Genomic DNA, 15,718 nt, shown 5'->3' on the forward strand with positions numbered 1-15,718 from the left:
ATTTCGAATATGTTGAATGGTATGGTAGGAGATTTGAAAGACGAAGTGACGGACAAAATGATTACTAACCCATGTGAGACTGTCGAAGAATTTAAAGGACTTGTAAAACGAATTTGTGATGTCAGACTTTATCAACGAAAAGAAGCGGGTAAACGAAGAGTTCGATTCAATTATAATCCTGTGGATAACCGCCCGAAAGAACAAAACGCATTTCAACAACAACAATCACGGGAAATGCAGCAAATGCAAGAAAATATTAGATACATGAAACGTTTAATGTTGAGAGGAAATCAATTTGCGCCCAAAGAGCCTGTGGAAATATCGGAGACTAAAGAGGACACTAAAGAAGAAAAGCGACGCTCAGACACTAATTGGACTAAAACAGTAAAATGTTACAAATGTAACAAAATAGGCCATATTGCCAGAGATTGTCGTGTTAATAACAACAATAAGGGAAACGGGTGGCGACGAAATTAACTGAGGAGAATAATTTCGTCCACCTTGACCGGTCTCCTCAGGATTCGACAACGCTTATCAAAAGAAAAATTAAATTAAATAATATACATGTAACAGCAATTATAGATACAGGATCAACAGTATCTATAATTAACTCTGAACTATTAACAAGGTTAAAAGAACAGCCAAAAGAAAGGAAAGGCAAAGAAATATTACTATTAAATAACAAACGCTATGAATTAGGACAGTACGTTAAATTGAATGTTGAAGTCGACAATGAGATTTACATTCAAGATTTCTACATATTCGATGAAATCAAATATTCAGCACTTCTGGGTCTTGATTTTTGCAGAAAATCAAAATTAAAGCTAGACTTTGGAAATGAAGATCAAATCGATTGGATAAACTCAGATTTTATAATACAGGAACCAGACTCAACCCTAGAAGTAAGGTTACGTCAAGATTATCACATTCCAAATGAAACAATGACTAATGCTAAATGTGAGATTGACACAAGTAATCTACCACCTAATACACAATTTGGTTTCCTTAAACCAGTTAAGAGACTGTATGACGATTATCAGATTGTAATACAAGAAACACTTATTGATTTACAAAAACCAATAGATGTCATTTTATACAATTCGTCAAAAGCTAATAAATACTTGTGTAAAAATTTCAAAATAGCCTTAATGTACCTAATATCATACCCTCAATACGGATGCGAAGAGAATTATATGATTGAAAGCGTAGATGATAATAAAAAACAGTTTCATATCCTTACTACTGATAATTACAAGAGACAAAAAATGTTTAGATTGCTTGAAAAGAATAGAGATCTTTTTGGAGAATCTGTATTACAATTAGGTAAAGCTGTTGATGTTGAACACGAAATTAAGCTAACAACTGAAGAACCAGTACGTCTACGCGCTTATAGAAATTCACCAAAAGAAAAAGAAATAATACGACAACAAGTAAAAGAAATGTTGGATGCAAATGTTATCGAGGAAAGTAAATCACCATATAGTTTTCCTGTAGTATTGGTTAAAAAGAAAAACGGGAAAATTAGATTTTGTGTCGACTACAGAAAACTAAATTCTATTACAATCAAAGATAGACATCCTTTACCATTGATTAACGACGCTCTCGCAGCTCTTGAAGGAAGTAAATACTTTACTGTTATGGACCTATTAAGTGGATATTGGAATATTCATGTAAAAGTATCAGATAGACCGAAGACAGCATTTATAACACCTGATGGCTTATATCAGTTTAAAGTGATGCCGTTTGGTCTTACCAATGCACCGGCGACATTTCAACGATATATGCAAAAAGTTTTAAGAAATGTATTGTATCAATTTGTCGTAGTATATTTGGATGACATAATAATATTCTCCAATACATTTGATGAACATCTACGACACGTGGAAAGCGTCTTGAAATTAATTAGAGAATATGATCTACGACTAGGCATTGAAAAATGTGAATTTCTTTGCAAAGAAGTAAAATATTTAGGACATATAGTTTCATCGGATGGAATAAAGCCAGATGAAGACAAAATAAAATCAGTTAAAGCATTCCCGATACCTAAGAAAGTTAGAGATGTACAAAGCTTTCTTGGACTAGCAAATTACTATAGAGTGTTTGTACAAGATTATGCTTTTGTAGCCGAACCATTAACAAACCTGTTGCGCAAAGATGTTAAATTTAACTGGGATATTAAATGTCAAAAAGCGTTTGATGAACTTAAAAATAGATTAATTACTGCTCCAATACTAGCACAATATCAAGAAGGTGCCCCTATTGAAATATTCACTGATGCTTGTGGCTATGGCATGTCAGCAATACTAGGACAAATTCAAAATGGTAAACATGTCGTCATCAGTTACAACAGTAAAATGTTTAATAGTGCACAACTAAACTATGGTATCACAGAAAAAGAATGTTTAGCTATAGTATGGGCTGTTGAAAGGTATCGACATTACATATATGGCGAACATTTTGTGGTATATAGTGACCATAATCCACTACAATATATTAGAAATTTGAAAAACCCAAACAGAAGATTAATGCATTGGAGAACAATACTCGAAGAATATGACTTTGAAGTAAAATATAAGAAAGGAAAATTACATAACAATGCTGACGCAATATCAAGTTATCCATACGAGGAACCAGACGATTGGGAACCAGTAATACCAGTACTAATAAATCCTACAATAAACATAATAGAGAAACAAGATAGTGATAAATGGTGTAAAGAATTAAAAGAGAAAATAAAAAATAATCAACAAAGTAAAAGCTTAAGCAAATTCATTATTGAAAATGAAATTCTATATAGGATAAGTTATGATGATAATAGAAATAGGAGGCTACAGTTATGCCTTCCTAAAGAATTAAGACGACAAATCCTACAAGATTTACATGACAATGAGTTGTCCGGAGCTCACTTAGGATTTGAAAAAACATATGGAAAAATCAAAGAGAGATTTTTCTGGCCTCACTGTGAAAAGTCAATCAGAAAATACGTAAACAACTGCGAGTCATGTCAGTTGAATAAAGTCGACAATAAACTGGAGAAAGGAATGCTGCAGCCTATCGATGCCAATGAACCATTTGAAATTGTCGGAGTAGACATACTTGGGCCTCTCTCTCCGACGTCAAAAGGCAGTAAATACATTATAATAATGATTGACTTATTTACAAAATGGATGGAGACAAAGGCAGTGAGGAATGTACAAGCCATTACTATAGCGAAATGGTTTGTTGATGAAGTTCTGGCAAGACACGGCGCCATTAAAAAAGTGTTAACAGATAATGCCAGATACTTTATATCAGACTTTATGGAAGAAGTCTTTAAGTTGACAGCCTCCAAACATGTGAAAACCACACCATATAGTCCACAATCGAATGGAACTGCAGAAAAAGCATGCGGGACTGTAGCTATGATGCTTAAAAATTATGTTCAAGATAATGTTACCAATTGGGACCAGTACTTACCCAAAGTAACATTCTCGTATAACGTTAGTAATCATAAAGCTACCAAAGTTTCTCCTTTTTTCTTACTATATGGAAGAGAACCAAAAGTACCAATTGACATATCTTATGATCTACCGCGTGACTTTGCATTTGGTACTAATTATTTAAAATATATGGAGGAGACAAGAAGATTGGTTCAAATGAGAATTATAGAGGCTCATAATGATGGTAAATTCCGTTATGATGCTAAACATCGCGATGTAGTATTTGAGGAGGGTGACTTGGTGTCACTACATATTCCTCACAGAGAGATTGGTCTTAGTACAAAATTATTAAGCCAATATATTGGCCCTTATAAGATAATTACGCGGCACAGTCCACTTGTATACACTGTTCAAAGTGTACATAATCCAAGGAAAAAGTTTAAGAAAGTACATATAAGACGATTAAGAAAATGGAACAATGAAATAATTCCTGAATTGGACAGTATTGATGAAGTAGATAGTAACAATGCTAAACATATTACTACACTAAATGACAATGAAAATCAACTGGACGATGAAATTGATAACACGGAACAACAAACAAAGCACAATAATGATCAGAAAACGGACAACGATTAAAATTTATTATAATGCATTATTGGTATTTTATAGATTTAAGTTTACATAATGCATGCATTTTTTAAGGTGAAGGGATTTTATAGTAATATTTTATAAATAGAAAATTTGTAAACTAATGTGTACATGAGTTATTAGTGTTACACATCTGAGGACAGATGAAGACTTGAAGGGGCGGAAATGCAATAGTGGGTCAAATCAGCAAAATATTTAACTATTAAATAAGTTTTGTTTTTATTTAAATAATTAAAAAACATAATTATTACATAAGCTAAATTATTGAAAACTTTCCCTATAATAAACAAATGCTTATATACACTAATATTTCTACATTAAATAATTTTATATTGAAGTCAAGGATAACATACATAATTAAAATATATTGTAAGGGTATATTATTTGTTTTACTCCGAAAAAGTATTTCAAAAATTATTCTTATTTTTATTTGTTAAAAATTTATAACAGCACTAAAATGTTATACAGAAAACCTAAAGGTAAACACCTTGTTTTTAAGGAAATTTTATTCAATATTTTAGTGTTAAAATAATGCACTAAAATGTTATAGAAAAAATTAAATAGTAAACTCCCAGTTTTAATAGTGATTAAAACCTGACTCAATGTGACACACTTTTTATGAACGTACACTTTAGTATAAATAGAGGTGTCTCTCAAACACCAAAATCAGTTCTCCACTTGGAGTCATACTACGTGTATTGCTTTAGAGTGAATTAATAAAAGTATTTGCATATTACTTTGTGTGTGTTTACTTTCTCGACGCGGACCAATCGTTGGACATCTTAAGGGACGCCTTCAGAATACATCCATAACCACGCGGACGTTAAACAACTATTACGTAAGTAAATATTTTTATTATGAGAACTCCGGCACCGTACCGTATACGGGGGCATCTCACACCCGAACTCTTATTGGAACCTACGGGTGAACCTACGGGTGAACCTACGGGTGAACCTACGGGTGAACCTACGGGTGAACCTACGGGTGAACCTACGGGTGAACCTACGGGTGAACCTACGGGTGAACCTACGGGTGTACCTACGGGTGAACCTACGGGTGAACCTACGGGTGAACCTACGGGTGAACCTACGGGTGAACCTACGGGTGAACCTACGGGTGAACCTACGGGTGAACCTACAGGTGAACCTACGGGTGAACCTACGGGTGAACCTACAGGTGAACCTACAGGTGAACCTACGGGTGAACCTACGAGAGTACCTGCAGGTGAACCTACGAGAGTACCTACAGGTGAACCTACGAGAGTACCTACAGGTGAACCTACGAGAGTACCTACAGGTGAACCTACGAGAGTACCTACAGGTGAACCTACGAGAGTACCTACAGGTGAACCTACGAGAGTACCTACAGGTGAACCTACGAGAGTACCTACAGGTGAACCTACGAGAGTACCTACAGGTGAACCTACGAGAGTACCTACAGGTGAACCTACGAGAGTACCTACAGGTGAACCTACGAGAGTACCTACAGGTGAACCTACGAGAGTACCTACAGGTGAACCTACGAGAGTACCTACAGATGAACCTACGAGAGAACCTAAACTAACGACATGACAGAGACACTGAGGTATGCAATATTTTAGGATAACATACCTATAAGATAACCTACCTATATTGTAATCTGATTATAAGGAACCTACTCATATAGTAAACTATCTATAATGTAACCTGCTTATATGGTAACCTATCTATAAGGTAATCTAACTGCACGGTAACCTATCTATAGTTGTCTGCCGATATGGTAGTCCATCTATAAGATAACCTACCTGTATGTTTACCTACCTATAAGATAACCTACCTATACGGCAACCTACATATATGATAACCTACTTATGGGTTAACTCCTATAAAGCAACCTACGTATATGGTAATCCATCTATAAGGTATCCTATCCTGAAGGTAATTGCATACCCGATGACATGTCCGTTGTCAACTACAAACATGAACACGGTTACTCCCGTATAGTAGGAGTTACCCGACTATGTCGGGGAACAAGGGGATCCGCTCGCCCCTTAAGCCACACACCACGAAACCGACCGGGTTGAGAGCCCAACCGTAAGGGCCGGTGGTATATTACCGAGTGTTTTGGTTTACATAAGTTAGTTTAGCTTAGTCCTAAATGTCAGTAATACCCCACTTCCCCTACAATATAATATATTTAAATTTATTTACATATAACAATTTATTTTAAAATAATAAGATTTATTTATTTTTTACAAAAATAAAAAAGTATAATAATTAGTAGTTTTGTAATAAAAAGTTTTATAATTATTTAAACAATTATTTAAATAAATTTTTAAATTATCATGTATAATACACACGTTCATTTAAATAATAATAATAAAGATATATAAAAAAAATTGAATGCTTTTAATTAAAAAAAATAAATTTTAAAATAATATTTAATAATTAAAGTAATAATAAAAACTAATTTTAATTTATATTACCGAGAATTCCTAATTAAAATATATATCTACAAAAAAATATAAAATAAAATAATATATATAAATTAAAAAATTTGTATTGTTATTTTAATAAATTATTTGTAATTATAATATTTATAATAATACAATAACAACAAATACCGTTATTAATATACTATATATTTAAGTAGAAAACAAGTGTTTTTTTTAATTAATATTTGTTGTATTTTTTAGAAAAACATTTAACAATAACAATTATTTGCGATGTTTTATTACATATATAAACTCATAATAAATTATTTAACAAAATATATATAAAATAAAAAAAAATATTTTTTATATTATTTAAACATTTATTCAAAAAATTATTAATATAACATCATATATATATTAAAGACATTTATAATAAAGTTAAGCTCACATAAGCTCACAATAGATACTAAATTAACAATTATTTTTGTTTTTAAGGACAGTTCTAATGCATATAAATATCACATGTATAGCACATATATACTTGAGGAGAGCATTATATCAAATATTATATATGACTTAATATATTATATATATATATATATATATAGCTAGTATATAAAATTAATTTTTGTATTTACGAAACAAAAAAAATGTTCACAAATAATACATACAATTATTATTTTATTATAATAGACTTAGAGTTACAATAGTATTATAATACTGTATAATATTTTATATAAGAAATGTTATTTGTATATTGAATAGTAACGCAAACAATACAATACACTTCACTCACACCCTCTCTTTCTCTCTCTCTCTCTCTCTCTCTCTCTCTCTCTCTCTCTCTCTCTCTCTCTCTCTCTCTCTCTCTCTCTCTCGTTCTCTCCCAGTCAGTCACTCATGTATTGTGTGATGCACTGTCATATGAAACATATGAAAGTTATTATACTTTTTTTTATTTTATTTTTATATATACTTGTAATATAAGTAACACATATACTGTATATAATACTGTATAATATAGTGTATATGCACTGTATATCACTAGATAGGCAGCTAATGGGAAAGTTAGTCCAACAGTAGTCACAATAATAATAATAATAAAAAGTTTCAGCAAAAAAATGTTTCAAAAAACAATAGAAATATAATTTCATTGTTGACTCTCTCTACGTCTTAGCAATTATTTTTTTGCATTTAAATATAAAATTATATTATACTGTACATGAATATTAATTTTATTTTACAATATTCAAAATTACTGTATAAAACAATTTTTTATAAAATATACAAATATATTTTATCTTAGATTATATTTTAATATATTAAATGAATTGTTTGTATAATTGTTTTTAATTATTATACTATTATACTATTATAATATTATATTGTTGTTTAATTATATAAAAATTATAATAAAATATATATATATATATATATACTGTAGATAGCAAATATTTTTTACTAATTATTTTAATTACATATATTATACTTTATTTTTATTATTTGATATAAAATTGTTTTTTATCCCTCCCTGACATAGAGCACAATTTATCTAACAACAGAGGGTATTTATGACAATCTAATTGGCAGTTTTAAGTGATTAAAATAGGTTGAGGAACCAGTAAATAATGCAGTATTTTAATCAATTAAATGAGGGTATTTTTGACAATTAAATGGGTAGTTTTAAGTGATTAAAATAGGTTGAGGAACCAGTAAATAAGGCCGTATTTTTATCACTTAAATGAGGGTATTTATGACAATCTAATTGGCAGTTTTAAGTGATTAAAATAGGTTGAGGAACCAGTAAATAATGCAGTATTTTAATCAATTAAATGAGGGTATTTTTGACAATTAAATGGGTAGTTTTAAGTGATTAAAATAGGTTGAGGAACCAGTAAATAATGCAGTATTTTAATCAATTAAATTAGGGTATTTTTGACAATTAAATGGGTAGTTTTAAGTGATTAAAATATGCTGAGGAACCAGTAATTAATGTAGTATTTTTATCACTTAAATGAGTGTATTTTTGACAATCTAATGGGTAGTTTTAAGTGATTAAAATAGGTTGAGGAACCAGTAAATAAGGCCGTATTTTTATCACTTAAATGAGGGTATTTATGACAATCTAATTGGCAGTTTTAAGTGATTAAAATAGGCTGAGGAACCAGTAAATAATGCAGTATTTTAATCAATTAAATGAGGGTATTTTTGACAATCAAATGGGTAGTTTTAAGTGATTAAAATAGGTTGAGGAACCAGTAAATAATGCCGTATTTTCATCACTCAAATAAGGGTATTTTTGACAATCTAATGGGTAGTTTTAAGTGATTAAAATATGCTGAGGAACCAGTAAATAAGGCCGTATTTTTATCACTTAAATGAGGGTATTTTTGACAATCTAATGGGTAGTTTTATGTGATTAAAATAGGCTGAGGAACCAGTAAATAAGGCCGTATTTTTATCACTCAAATAAGGGTATTTATGACAATCTAATTGGCAGTTTTAAGTGATTAAAATAGGTTGAGGAACCAGTAAATAATGCAGTATTTTAATCAATTAAATGAGGGTATTTTTGACAATTAAATGGGTAGTTTTAAGTGATTAAAATATGCTGAGGAACCAGTAATTAATGTAGTATTTTTATCACTTAAATGAGTGTATTTTTGACAATCTAATGGGTAGTTTTAAGTGATTAAAATAGGCTGAGGAACCAGTAAATAAGGCCGTATTTATATCACTTAAATGAGGGTATTTTTGACAATCTAATGCGTAGTTTTAAGTGATTAAAATAGGCTGAGGAACCAGTAAATAAGGCCGTATTTTTATCTCTTAAATGAGGGTATTTAAGACAATCTAATTGGCAGTTTTAAGTGATTAAAATAGGTTGAAGAACCAGTAAATAATGCAGTATTTTTATCACTTAAATGAGGGTAGATTTGACAATTAAATGGGTAGTTTTAAGTGATTAAAATATGCTGAGGAACCAGTAAATAAGGCCGTATTTTAATTTCTTAAATGAGGGTAGATTTGACAATTAAATGGGTAGTTTTAAGTGATAAAAATATGCTGTGGAACCAGTAAATAAGGCCGTATTTTTATCACATAAATGAGGGTATTTATGACAATCTAATGGGTAGTTTTATGTGATTAAAATAGGTTGAGGAACCAGTAAATAAGGCCGTATTTTTATCACTTAAATGAGGGTATTTTTGACAATCTAATGGGTAGTTTTATGTGATTAAAATAGGCTGAGGAACCAGTAAATAAGGCCGTATTTTTATCACTCAAATAAGGGTATTTATGACAATCTAATTGGCAGTTTTAAGTGATTAAAATAGGTTGAGGAACCAGTAAATAATGCAGTATTTTAATCAATTAAATGAGGGTATTTTTGACAATTAAATGGGTAGTTTTAAGTGATTAAAATAGGCTGAGGAACCAGTAAATAAGGCCGTATTTTTATCACTCAAATAAGGGTATTTTTGACAATCTAATGGGTAGTTTTAAGTGATTAAAATAGGTTGAGGAACCAGTAAATAATGCCGTATTTTTATCACTCAAATAAGGGTATTTTTGTCAATCTAATGGGTAGTTTTAAGTGATTAAAATAGGTTGAGGAACCAGTAAATAAGGCCGTATTTTTATCACTCAAATTAGGGTATTTTTGTCAATCTAATGGGTAGTTTTAAGTGATTAAAATAGGTTGAGGAACCAGTAAATAAGGCCGTATTTTTATCACTTAAATGAGGGTATTTTTGACAATCTAATGGGTAGTTTTAAGTGATTAAAATAGGCTGAGGAACCAGTAAATAAGGCCGTATTTTTATCTCTTAAATGAGGGTATTTAAGACAATCTAATTGGCAGTTTTAAGTGATTAAAATATGCTTGAAACGGTTAGATGGGTTGCTTAAGGTGTCCGGTGCTGACTCGACGTTATCGGCACCAAAGTGTTGTCAGTCCTAGCGTTGAGTCGGCACCAACACCTATGTAGTTGAGGACATCTGCGGCCACGGTATGGATCTGGCGTTGAGCTGTGACGGCTTTGATGAGCCGAACGTGATGAGCGGTGCTGCATAGGCCAAAGTGTTGAGCGTTGTTGTGATGACCAATGAGCTGAACGGTGCTGTATCGGCCTAAGTGCTGAGTGGTGGTGTATCGGCCAATGTGTTGAGTAGTGGTGGTGGTGATGGACACGAGAAGGAGAACACGCGACTGACACGGCAAGGGAGCCCAGAGTTAAGTGAAGAGAGAAAGTAAGAGAGAGAGATAGAGAGAGAAGAGAGAAAGTACGGGCCAAAGGCCCAAATGACTTACTCGGGACTTATACCAAAACCGAGTTTATTGTTAACACATATAATAATTAAACTAATACAATGTAATGTAATACACTATAGTGTATTACGGAGCRRAGTGACGGCAACCGACCAGTTTGAGTATCAGACAACTTGTGTCGCATTTCGCTCGACTGAGAGCTCAGCAGTCTGATCGCTGCATAAGCCACTGCCTATTGCGCGCGCAAACTGCTAAACTCTGTATTCATATTTGATGACAACTTTTACATACACTACTACTTTGCTCTTATTGGTTAATTTAAACTCTGCCTATTTTTGATCAGTCGCACACTACCACCTAAAGGCAAATTCTCATTTGCATTAAAATACAATACACAAGTGTGCATAGAAATTAATTAATTCATTAATGTTAAAGTATAGGAAACAAAAACCCTTGTTAACCCCTGTATATAAAATATTTAAACCAATGGTTAAATAGTATTCACTGAAACGCAAGTGCGTCACTGCATTTACTGACACTATATGTGTCACAAACTAAACCTATATGTTTGTATGTTAAAGTATAGCTAATGTTATTTCTATGGCAATGTTAAACCCATATTTATAATAGTGAATGTGCCGCTAATGCAATTCCTATGGGTATAGTAAACACATACTTTATAATACTAAATAACCCGTTAATGTTATTTCTATGGGAATTAATATTTCATATTAACTATGTATTTAATACACTAAAACATTACCGTAGTTAAAACATATGAGAAGTTATATAAGTAATTAAATTTATAATTTGAGTACATTTACTATTGTTTTAAGTGATCTATTATTATTCCGCTACATTATCCCTCCCCTTTTCGAAAAAGGCTTGTGTCCTCACAAGCGAAAGGTTATATCTTATATTTGTCTTACAATCACAAACCAGTAGTTGTCTTACAATTAATTTGTAACATACAAGCAATTAATAACTGAGTTCAAAATTAAATTAAAATTAATTATTCAGTTACATAAATAATAAAATCATTACATAATTAAAAACCATAATTATATAAAACAGACCATTGAATCAGCTAATGAATTACTGTCACCTGGCACATATGAATTGTGTAAGAGTCAACCGGCATATTCTTTTTGGTTGAGAGCCAGTCCTTAATCCATCCATGTTTCCATTATATGTCCACAAGTAGATAAGGTACGGAATATACGTGTTGTTTTATCGTCTAAATGGTTACATAAAGTCTTAAGTTTTCCGGATATGTAAGACCATATGGAAGCACTAGACAACCCCTCACTCATACGGGGACTCGTCACTGCTGAAACAATACTGGTCCAACATCGACTAACTTGTCGACAAAAACTCCGCGGTAAAAATTCATTTAAAAATTGTAAACATAATTGTTTTATAAATAATTGTCATCACCTAATAAAACCATTATACCATAAAGAAATATATACGAGTCAGCGGTTATAATTAATTATTTTTCGTGATTAATTGAATTGTCTCATCAATGTTTTCCAGGTCATCAAATACTGTATTGTCATCACTTTGCCATATTTCATAGTCATCCAGATTTATCTCATTGTATTCCTTGAGATCCTTGATGTTAGCTTTTGTTGTATGACCAGTATTGATGTCTTTGATTGTGTAAGCGTTATTAAATTTTTCAATAACTTCGTAAGGCCCGTAGAAATTATTGATCAATTTCTCGCTAAGTCCTCGCACACGTCTCTTGCGATATAACAAAACCTTGGCGCCAATATTAAATTCAATAAACCGGTGATTTTTATCATAATTTCTTTTTTGTCTTGCTTGTGCATCTTTAATGAACTCTTTGACCATAACTCTGGCCTCTTGAAATCTTATTTGAACTTCTTTTGTATCATCAAACCCAGATGATAAATTTAATACATTATCAATTGGAAGTCGGGGATGTCTTCCATAAAGTAAATAAAAGGGACTACTTCTTGTAGATTCTTGTTTAGCGGTATTGTATGCAAATACTAAATAGTTAATAAATATATCCCAATCTTTTTGATTTTGATTACAATAAAGTGATAACATATCTGTAATTGTTTTACACTGTTTCTCTGCAAGTCCGTTACACTGTGGATGATATGGTGATGTCTTGATGTGTTTTGTATGCATTATCTCATATATTCTTTCAGCTAAATCTGAACAGAATTGAGTTCCGCGATCTGTTAGACAACACATTACTGCTCCATGTCTTAGTACTACTGAATTTATGAAAAATTCAGCGACTTGTGGTGCTTTTGAATCAGGTACGGCTTTAGCCTCAACCCATTTGGTATAGTGGTCAATCATTATTATTATGTATTTGTTACCATTATTTGATTTAACCAATGGACCTAAGAAATCCATTCCAATTATTTGAAACGGTTCGGTTGATTCGATTGGTGTTAGTCCACCCTTTGGTAAACCATAATCATGTTTTCTTGATTGACAGTCTTTACATGCTTTAACGTATTTTTTGATAATGTTATTCATATCGGGAAAGTAAAATCGATGTTTAATTTTAGCCATTGTTTTATTACGTCCTAGATGTCCAGCAGTCACATCATTATGTAATGAATAAAGTGTATCTTTTAATAAACTATGTGGCAAACAAACTAATTTGTTTATAGTGTTATTAATTGTTTTTATTTTAAAATACAAAATGTTGTTTTCCAATATGTATTTATTTGTTTCCTTGTTCGGCAAATTAATCAAAGTTTTGATTATTGATTGACACCACGGGTCAATTTGTTGTTCTTCAGATATGTTAACTTCAATGTGATTAATGTTATAAAATTGGATATTTTCATCAACTTTAGCTTCATCAGCTAATGGGTATCTTGAAAGCGGGTCTACGTTTGTGTGAGTTTTTCCACTTTTGTATTCAATTGTCATATTATTAATATATGGTTGTAATCTATTACACCATCTCATTAGACGTCCATTAGGGTCTTTAATTTTTAACAAATAACATAAGGCACAGTGATCWGTTTTCACTGTCACTTTACATTTATAGAGATATTTATGGAACTTTTCGACAGCCCATACAATAGCATAGCACTCTTTCTCCGAAGTTGAGTAGTTTTGTTGTGCTTTATTGAAGGTACAGCTACTGTAAGCAATGACTCTTTCAAGTCCATCATGTATTTGACAAAGTGTAGCACCGACTCCATATCCACTTGCATCTGTATATAAGATATATGGTTCATCTTCTCGTGGATGAGCCATGATGGGCGGTGAAGTTAATTTTTCAATGATTGTGTCAAACGCTTGTTGACACTCGTCTGACCATATGAATGGTACATCTTTTTTAGTTAAATTAGTTAGCGGTCTTACTATTTTTGAAAAGTTTTCAATAAATCGTCTGTAGTAATTTGCTGATCCTAAAAATGATTGTATGTCTTTTACTTTATTAGGCCTCGGGAAGTCTTTCATTGCCCGAACCCTTTCTGGGTTAGGAAGAAAACCGTTACGTCCGACAACAAAGCCTAACATTTCTATTTGATTGCATATTAATTTACATTTTTCTGGATGTAAACGTAAATCATATTCGTTTAATCGGTCAAACACTTGACGTATATGATTAATGTGATCGTCAAAGTTGTATGAATATACAATAATGTCATCTATATAGACGCATACAAATTTATATAATAATCCATTTAGTACATTTTGCATATATCTTTGAAAAGTTGATGGCGCATTACAGAGTCCAAAAGGCATAACATTGAATTGGTATCGATTGTTGTCAGCTGTAAATGCTGTTTTTTCTTTATCTTCTTCGCGTACTTTTATTTGCCAGAAACCAGATTTCAAGTCAAAAGTTGAAAATATTGACTTTCCCTCCATTTGGTCTACAAGATCTTGAATAATAGGTATTGGAAATACGTCAACTTTTGTTACGGTATTAAGTTTACGGTAGTCTAAACAAAATCGCATTTTGTCTTTTTGTGGTACCATTAGTACTGGATTATTCCACGGGCTAACTGATTCACTTATTACATTACTTTCAAGCATTTCAGTCACATATTTATTAATTTCGTCTTTTAATTTAATAGCCGATGGATAGTTGCGTAATTTTATTGGTTGTGCTTCTCCAGTGTCGATAATGTGTTCAATACCTTTGGCCGTAATTATGTCTGAAGGCTTGAATGCAAATAAATGTATATAATCACGTAGTAATTTTTTAACAGTATTTATTTCACTGATGTCTTCAGTTTCTATTGTTATACTATCAATTGAGTTGTTTTGCGTTGTATTGAATAAAATGAATTGATCGTTATCATAGGAGTCCAATTCTAAGTAATTGTTGAATATATTGGTGTGTTCACTCCAAACAGTATTAAAATCATTATTAAAGTCTTGAATAAGTTTAGTATAAAAATCCATACCAAATAGTATTTCTTCTTTTAGATCATTGTATACATAACACTTGTGTACAATGTATTGTCCATTCAGATAAAATGAAATAAGAACATAAGTATTAACATAATCTGTAGATCCATTTGGTAATACAACGGTAATTTTATCACAGTTGATTTGATGCAGTTCATGAGTATTAGTGAAATTACGGTTTACATAAGAAAAATCAGAACCAGAGTCGAAGAAAACTTTAATCTCATTACCATTGAATTCAATAGGAAAATATAGTCGAGTTTTAGTGGACGGCTTAAGAAGATATAAATTAACGGATTGTTGGCCATCTGTTTCAACAACCGTCTGAGTTAGTTTTTTGATTTCGGTATAGTTTGATTCAGTTTTGGACAATTGAGTTTGTGATGTCCTGGTTCACCACAATTCCAACAGCCATCTCTCGAAGGTCTTAATCTTTCAGTGCTTTGAGAGTCTCTACGTGTTCGACTATTGTCTCTGCTGCCATTATTATTTTGTTGTGTACTTGGTTGTTGTCGTTGATTATTATTAAAGGAACTT

The sequence above is a fragment of the Oppia nitens genome, unplaced genomic scaffold, assembly GCF_028296485.1.
Source record: "Oppia nitens isolate AA-2021 unplaced genomic scaffold, nextdenovo-longstitch-racon4-pilon3 scaffold6_pilon_pilon_pilon, whole genome shotgun sequence".
Classification (NCBI taxonomy): Eukaryota; Metazoa; Arthropoda; class Arachnida; order Sarcoptiformes; family Oppiidae; genus Oppia; species Oppia nitens.